This window comes from Eptesicus fuscus, chromosome 12 (assembly GCF_027574615.1).
Source record: "Eptesicus fuscus isolate TK198812 chromosome 12, DD_ASM_mEF_20220401, whole genome shotgun sequence".
Lineage (NCBI taxonomy): Eukaryota > Metazoa > Chordata > Mammalia > Chiroptera > Vespertilionidae > Eptesicus > Eptesicus fuscus.
In genome coordinates, this window is record NC_072484.1 from 5,451,114 (window position 1) to 5,458,409 (window position 7,296).

The 7,296-nt window shown below is 50.9% G+C and overlaps 1 pseudogene; it reads left to right on the plus strand.

Annotated features, from left to right (window-relative positions):
- Positions 1–4,293: 4,293 nt before the first annotated feature.
- Positions 4,294–5,101, plus strand: LOC103285917 (cytochrome b-c1 complex subunit Rieske, mitochondrial-like; annotated as a pseudogene).
- The last annotated feature ends 2,195 nt before the right edge of the window (positions 5,102–7,296 follow it).

Sequence of the window (7,296 nt, forward strand, 5' to 3'; positions counted from 1 at the left end):
GAGTTTCAGAGTTCACAGTCAGGAACCAGGCAGTGGGTTCAAATCCAACTTGCCACACATGAACTCAGACATCCTGGGTGACCTGCTTACCACCAAAGCACCTCCGTCTCCTCCGCTGTTCATCAGAGGAACGACCAAAGCCGCTCCACGAGTCGCAGGAAACAGCATGTGCACCGAGAGCGAGGCTGCGGGTTTGCCACACACACGGTTACGTCACTCCAGGGAGCTCCGACGATCCCAGTCAGTGGTGGGCAGCCTCCGGATGGGGTCACCTCACCCTGCCCCGGGCCATTGCCAGGGTATGTCCAGGTTCCCCGACGCTGCTGTGTGAGCTCCTCGGCAGCGTGTGTGTATCCTCTGACCCCTGTATTTCTTGGGCCACTCACTCCCCAAGAGTGAGGGTAAGCGGGTGTTCTAGGGGGACCCAGGTCCCTGTTCCCCAGCAGGCCATTTGCTCGTACCTCCCTAGCTCCCAATGTTACCCGTCTCTGAAACCCTTGCCGCTATGATGCGTGAACACTGACATCCAGGGGTGTTTGATGAGCATTTCCCAGGCATTTGGTGGGGCTGGACCTCTTTTTCTACAGAGGGTGCAGTCTCTGTGTTACCCCCGAGTTCACATAGCCGTTAGCTCCTCCCCTTACCACCCTTCCCCTTTTTAAACTAAGCATCTGTTTTCAAGATGAAAAATGCTCAATGCACCCAGCCAGCACGTTAAGCCAACTTGTCACGTGAAGAAATACCAGCCAATTGCTAACATTCTTAAGCTTGGTGCCAGGTATTGGGTTAAGCACATTCCATGAATTCACAGCATTCCGATAAGGTGGACAAAATGCCTATCTCCCTATAAAGAGACGAAAGCACAGAGAGGCTCAGCTACTGCCCGAGGTCACACAGCTAGGAAGGGCAGAACCAGAACTCGGATGCAGGCAAGTCTGGCCCTACCTCCATCACTCTTCTGTCCCCACAAAGCCACCCAGTGGCCCCTCAGCTGTTGGCTTTGGGGTTCTTATTATGAGCTGGGCCCACACCACCTGAAGACATGCTTCCTTCAGCAACTCAGTTCCCTCCAAGGACCCCCCTCAGGGGAGGTGCTGCTGAAACGCCAAGGTTCCTTGTTGGGCGGCATTGGCCAGATCCCTAAGGAAAAGCAGCAGCTCCCGCATCCCTTCTGGTTGGGGATTTTGCTTTGTTTTGTCTTGTTTTTAAGCTGCAGCTCTGAGCGTGTTTGACCCAATGGAGAAGCTCTGATGTTTCTTTGCAGGAAAAGAGGCGCTATTGTTAAGGCAAATATTGATTTATCAGTTGTAACTACTGATGCTGGAAAGCAGAAGAGGGTCTTTCATATATATATATATAATTATTATATATATATAATAATTATTATTATTGATTTCAAAGAAGAAGGGAGAGGGAGAGAGGGACAGAAACATCAGTGATGAGAGACTCATTGATCAGCTGCCTCCTCACGCTCCACCCCACACTGGGGATCGAGCTACAATTTGGGCATGTGCCCTGACCAGGAAGCAACCATAACCTCCTGGTCATTGGTCGACGCTCAACCATAGAGCCACGCCGGCCGAGTGAGGGTCTTTTTTTAAAGTGTGTGAGCAGTGAATGCACATTCGGGAGCTAACGTTTTGGTGGGCTGGCTATGCACCATGCACCATGCTAGCCCCTTTGATCGCCTCTCTTACTGATTCTGCACCAAGCCCCTGTGCTGCGGTCCAGTGATTGCTGCTGCCATTTTACTTGGGCTCGCCCAAGTTCTCCTGGCCTGTGAGGGCTGGAGCTAGGTTTGAACCCAGCCTCTGGGTTTCCACAGCCAAAGGGCAATCCTAGCCTCTGCCGTGGAGGAAAGCACTAGAAAGCACTGCTGGGAAGACTGTAAGATAATTCAATTTTGTTCACTGCAGTGACCAAGTTTCTGTTTGAAAGAGCTCATATACCAAAAGCAACAAAAACAAAACAAAATAAAACCACAGCAGGCCGGTCCATCTGGGGAGAGAACCAGGACGCAGGTCCTCGCTCCATCTTCCGGACCTCAGGGACTGTGGGTGTTCTGTGAACAGAAACTTTGAACTGACACCTTTACAGGGGGAACCCCAGTGCTGAAAGATAAAACTAAGGGGGCTGCATCTCACACACGAGGAAACTGAGGCTTGACCTGGAAAGAAATTTCCCCAATGTCACTCTGACCTCTAGTAGAAGTTACAGTGTGGTAGGCCAATTAATGGCTCCCCAAAAGATGTCCAAGTCTTAATCGCCGGAACTTGTGGCAACAGGGACGCTGCAGGTGTGATTAAGGACTCTGAAATGGGAGATTATCCTGGATTATCTGGGAACCCCAGGTCATCATAAGGGTCCTTATACGAGAGCAGCAGGGGGGGTCAAAGTCAGAAAGAGATTGGAAGATGCTACACTGATGGTTTCGAAGATAGAGGAAGGGGCCACCAGCCAAGGAATGCAGGCGGCCTGTGGACATGGAAAAGGCCAGGATGAGATTCTCCCCTGGAGCCTGCAGGAGTGCCGACACCTTGACTGGAGCTGGGCAGATCAGTGTAGGACTGGGTAGGACTTCTCTGTAACTGGAAGATAATGAACTTGTGTTCTTTGAAGCCACTAGTTTATGGTAATTTGTTACAACAGCAATAAGAAACTAATACAGCAGCCCTTCTGCATCCCCCTTCATGCCTCCCCCCACCCGCAAACACACATACTGTTTCCGGGTTATTATGACACGGAATGGCTCACTATTTGCTAATTCAGTGTTCTCAGCACCTTTATAGAACATTACTAGGAGAGTAGTGGGAACTGACTGTTGTACTGAAGCCCAGCCACACCCACGGTCCACAGGCTGTCTGCGCTGTTCTCCTGCTGCTATGGGCGAGGCTGAGGAGTTGCCACAGAGACCGTATGGCCGACAAAGCTGAGAACATTCTCCTCCTGGCCCTTTACAGAAGGAGTGTTCCGACCCCTGCATTATCGCATGAGGAAATCAACCTGAGAGTGAAAACACGATGGCCAAACATTTCCACTCAATTAAACCGCGACCTAAAATGCCATTTTTATTCTGCCACAGGCGACTTCTCTTATTGCCAGACAACTGAGAGGGAAAACTATTCAGGGGCCAAAAGGCTGTTGTTGGGTTTTGTCACTTCTTTAAGCCGTATCTGGGGAACAGAACTAATGACTTTTGCTTAATTTGATCGGTCAACTCAGCTCCAGTTTTCCAATGGAATCACTTCTTGTTCAGATGCGCACTCTTGTCTGTGAGGGAGGAGTCTTTGAAGGTAAGTCACTGTGGGTTCAAATCCCAGCTCTAACACTTCCAAGCTGTGCAACCTTGACACGGTTACTCCTCCTCTCTGAGCCTCAGTTTCCTTACATGAGCAATGGGGATGTTAATTATACTTTTTACTAGAGGCCCAGTGCACGAAATTTGTGCACTGGGGGAGGGTGTCCCTCAGCCCACACTGCACCTTCTCCAATCTGGGACCCCTCTGGGACCCCTCAGGGGATGTCCGACTGCCAGTTTAGGCCTGATCCCACATCCACAGGGATCGGGCCTAAAACAGCAGTCAGACATCCCTCTCACAATCTGGGACTGCTGGCTCCCAATCGCTCGCCTGCTTACCAGCCTGATCATCCCCTAACCACTCCCCTGCCAGCCTGATTGGTGCCTAACTGCTCCCCTGCCAACCTGATTCCCCCCAACTTCCCTCCCCTGCTGGCCCGGTAACCCCCAAGTGCCCTCCCCTGCAGGTCCAGTCGCCCCCAACTGCCCTCCCCTGCCGGCCTGGTCACCCCTAACTGCTCTCCCCTGCCAGCCTGATCGCCCCCAACTGCCCTCCCCTGCCAGCCTGGTCACGCCTAACTGCCCTCTCCTACAGGCCTGGCCCCCTGCAACTGCCCTCCCCTGCAGGCCTGGTTGCCCCCAACTGCCCTCCCCTGCAGGTCCAGTTGCCCCCAACCTCCCTCCCCTTCCGACCTGGTCACCCCTAACTGCCCTCCCCTGCTGGCCTGATCGCCCACAACTACCCTCGCCTGCCAACCATCTTGTGGCGGTCCTCTTTGACCACATGGGGGCAGCCATCTTGTGTGAAGGTGTGAGGATCAATTTGCATATTACCTCTTTATTATATAGGATTATTTGCTGATTACCAAGTGATGATCCCAAGTTGCTTATTAGGATCATCATTATAAAGCCCCCGATCAGATGAGTGGCCTCTACAAAGGGCTTAAAATGGAAATTCTACCCTTTTTAAAAAATATATATTTCATTGGGTTGCCATGTTGTCGGTCGCCGCCTACTCGGCCCATTCACACCCATTCTATCGACCTCCTCCCACGCGGTGGCGGGCGTGCTGCGGCCCCTGGTGCCACCGGTGCTGGACGCTGGACGTGAAGCGGCCCTTCCTCTGCCGGGAGTCACTGAACGGCCAGGCCGCGAGCAGGCCTCTGGTCGCCGTCGTGGGCCTCAATGTCCCTGCCTCCGTCTGTTATTCCCATACAGACGTCAAAGTGCCTGACTTCTCCGATGACTGCCGCACCCATGACTGTCCTCCAAGGAGTGCTCTCCTGCTTGCAGGAAGCTTCTCCTGCCTACACCGCCAAGAATGCCATCTCCCAGGTTGTCTCCAGCAGGAGCGCCTCTGCCGACGTGCTGGCCATGTCCAAAATCGAAACCAAGTTGTCCGACATCCCGGAAGGCAAGAACACGGCCTTCAAGTGGAGGGGCAAGCTGCTGTTTGTGCGCCACCAAACCCAGAAGGAGGGGGCACCAGAGGCCTCTGTGGACATGAGGGACCCCCAGCACGACCTGGAATGAGTGAAGAAGCCCGAGTGGGTCATCCTGATTGGGGTCTGCACGCATCTCGGCTGCGTGCCCATTGCCAATGCGGGAGATTTTGGTGGATATCACTGCCCTTGCCACGGGTCCCACTATGACGCCTCTGGCAGGATCCAGAAGGGGCCTGTGCCCCTCAACCTTGAGGCTCCCTACTGTGAGTTCACCAGCGACGACGTAGTGGTGGTTGGCTTGGCCCCTGCTCCAGGCGCAGGCTCTTTCAGCCTCAGTCTCCTCAGAGAAGGCACCTGAGAGCAGGTCTTCTGTACTTCACGGCGTTGGTTTGTACTGCGTAAGATTTGCTGATAATGTATTTGTAATGTTAATGTGAAGTGATTTTTACAGAGAGGAAAGGAGAGGGATAGTTAGAAACATCGATGAGAGAAACATCGATCAGCTGCCTCCTGCACACCCCCTATTGGGGATCGAGCCCGCAACCAAGGTACATGCCCTTGACTGGAATTGAACCCGGGACTCTTCCTCAGTCAGAGGGCCAACGCTCTATCCACCGAGCCAAACCGGTTAGGGCAAATGCTACCCTTTTAAAATATGGGGTGTGCAAAAGTAGATTTACAGTTGTTCATATGTAAAATAACACAATAATACAAGAATAAAACTGTTTTTCATGTACTCAGAACTGTAAACCTACTTTTGCTCCACCCTGCATATTTTTTTAAATTTTTATTTATTGAATTTAGGGAAAGAGGGGGTGGGGGAGAGGGAGGGGGAGAGAGAGAGAGATTTGTTGCTCCACCCATTTATTCATTCATTGGTTGATTCTTGTTTGTGCCCTGACCAGGGATCTACCCAATTGAACTATCAGCCAGGGCCACCCCGTGTAATCTTATTAGGTGTTTTATTGCCATCTCAGACACACAGATGATGGAGTTATAAGGAACCAAGTTTTGTTATTCCTGCCTCTAACAGAGTGGCCAAACTAAATACAGGACACCTAGCTAAATGAATCTCAGGTAAACAGAGATGAAGTGTTTTAGTGTAACTCTGTCCCAAATATCACCTGGGTCACCTGGGACACACTTACACTAAAAAAAAAAAAAAAAAAAAAAAAATCATTGTTCTTCTGAAATTCAAGCTGAGCTGGCTGTCCTGTTTATATTTTTCTTTTATGATAATCTGATGGTCTTAATTCTTGCAACACAGGAAGAGCGATTTCCATATCTGCCTTTCTCCCCAGAAAGAAATTCTAAGAAACCACCAGCGAGGACTTGTTTCTCTTTTAGATCCAGAACTGGCTTTTACCTGGTTTTCCTGAAGGTCAGCACCTCCCTGTCCGCCCCCACCCCTGTCCCTCCATCCTTCAACCAGCGAATTGGCTTCAGCAAATACAGAAAAATCCTGGTACAAATACCATTCTGATGGGCAAGCCAGACAGGGGCCCCATGCGGTTGGTTTTCCTTCCTGTTTATGCATCTTCTATCTAAATGAAGGCGTAATGATACACTTGCTATTCTTGCCATCTTTGCTCCGTTTGATGCTTCGTGATGTGCTCCTCACAAATGGCAGCGAGGAACATTCCTTGTCAGTCACGAGCGCCCGGAGGCAACCAGCAGCCTCCACCAGCCCTCAGAAGTAATTAAAAACAATCAACCAAAAATGCAAGGGGTTTTCAACCCGGATTCCAAACTCCGCCCACTTAGAGCGGGAGCCAAAGGCCCTGCAAAGATGAGCTATTTACATTTAACTCTTTGATGCGCAGGGGCTTCCCGAGGCTCAAACCCACAGAGCTGCCCGCAGACAGCAACACCCGAGAGTCGGCACAGAACCAATAGTTTCCTTTTAAGAGACTGGGGGTGCGGTGGGGGCGGGGTGAGGAGTCCGGCCCTGAGCACTAGACTCTCCCCTTGCCCCTGCCTTGGGTTGTTTGCAGATTATTAATTTCTAGCTCCTTAGAAAGACTTAGAGGCAACAATGAAAAAAAGGACAGTGTAAAATGTGTCTTCAGCTGACGGGAGCGGTGTTTTTCTGAACAGCAGCAGGTGAAATTAGATCGAGGGCTCTTGCAGCAGAAACTCAACAGTTTCAAGTATTTTTTTTTTTCATGAAAGTCTGTACAAATCTCCAAATACAGAATAATGCTCCACCTCTGCATTGACGTCCAAAACCGTGGCGGACGGTCATTTTCTTTGGGGTGAAAAGAGCTGCGAATCCTGAGAAGGCAACTGAGTGAGAACCGTGTTTTTTAGTTTGTGGGTTTTTTTTAAAAAAATACATTTTTATTGATTTCAGAGAGGAAGGGAAAGGGGGAGAGAGAGAGAGAGGGGAGAGAGAGAGAGAGAGAGAGAGAGAGAGAGAGAGAGAGAAACATCAATGATGAAAGAGAATCATTGATCGGCTTGCAAGCCCCCACACTGGGGATCGAGCCCACAACCCGAGCATGTGCCCTTGACTGGAATGGAACCTGGGACCCTTCAGTCCCAGGCCGACGC